This window comes from Sturnira hondurensis, unplaced genomic scaffold (genome assembly GCF_014824575.4).
Source record: "Sturnira hondurensis isolate 20B ecotype Veracruz unplaced genomic scaffold, ASM1482457v3 Scaffold0004271, whole genome shotgun sequence".
Classification (NCBI taxonomy): domain Eukaryota; kingdom Metazoa; phylum Chordata; class Mammalia; order Chiroptera; family Phyllostomidae; genus Sturnira; species Sturnira hondurensis.
In genome coordinates, this window is record NW_028076902.1 from 4,840,943 (window position 1) to 4,842,171 (window position 1,229).

Consider the following 1,229-nt stretch of genomic DNA (forward strand, 5'->3'; position numbering starts at 1 on the left):
TGAGATCTTAACAAAATGTTTCACAGTTATACCCTCAGTTTCATCTGTAGACGGTTTCTCTGATCACACCTTGGATGGTGTTGTCTAACATGAGCATTGCTTGCTATCTGGAAAGGCTGGGCATGAGGCAAAGTTCTATTTATGAAACTAGTAAGTCCTGGTTCCTTCACATTTAGCAGTCCTTTGGTTTACTTTATTTCTCTACTCACCGTTTACTACAAGCAGCTAACAGAGGCAGGCAGCACTTTCAACGTACCGTTTGGAAATCTTACCTGGATTATTTCTTTCCGAAGTGCATATTCTATTACCATGTTCCCACAGCAACAGTGCTACTAAATTTTCTTTTACTACATCACGAGCCTCCCCTTTGCTCTAGATTCCTGTGACATTTTCATCCTTTCATTCTTGCCACCCTGGCTGGTGTAGCTCAGTGGAGTGAGCGCCAGGCTGTGAAGCAAAGGGTCACTGGTTCGATTCCCAGTGGATTCCCACATGCCTGGGTTGCGAGGAGGTCCCCAGTAAGGGGTGCACGAGAGGCAGCCACACATCGATGTCTCCTTCCCTTCTTCTCCCTCTCTTCCCCTCTCTCTAAAGGCAGATAGCTGGGCCTCCTGGTGCTTAGTACGGGTTGTGTTCTCACACGGCTTATATAGAAGAAGGAGGCAGAGTGAATCTACCCCATACACACCCCAGCCCAGGCCCTCTGCCTGGTCTGACTGTGAATGGGGGACCATCTAAAAAATAATAAAGATAGATAGGTAGATAAATAAATATATAAATAAGTAAAAGACATTTATTAAAAAAGACCATTCTCACCAAAGAGAAATTTAATCCACTTCAGCTATCAAATCATTGACTGTACATTACATTTATTCATTAAAGTAATCATTCAGTGGGAATACATTTTTAAAATACATTAAAATGGTAAAAATGTCTCAGAGTTTTCGTTTCTTATCTCAGCGTTTGTAACAATGGCATCATCCCAGCTGTGGGATGCCTTAGCTTGCTTGCTTTCAAAATTGTGTAGGTGTGTGTGCATCGTTTGTGGCTTCCCCTTGTGTCCCTGCATACGCAGATAGGACAGATAACAACAATGCCAGTTAGGGACACGAAAGAGCAGAAGCACCAGCATTTGCACTCTTTGGGGACAGATCCTGGCAGCGTGTCCCCGTGTAGGTGCATTTCCCCACTAGTCTCCATGACGACTCACTCCCAGGGTCTAGCCCACA

At 44.3% G+C, this 1,229-nt stretch overlaps 1 non-coding gene across 1 annotated transcript; it reads left to right on the forward strand.

The window, feature by feature from the left end:
- Positions 1-605: 605 nt before the first annotated feature.
- On the forward strand, positions 606-736 carry LOC118986497 (small nucleolar RNA SNORA51). The gene has a single exon (XR_005066392.1). It is a non-coding gene; the product is annotated as a small nucleolar RNA SNORA51 (small nucleolar RNA).
- Positions 737-1,229: the final 493 nt, after the last annotated feature.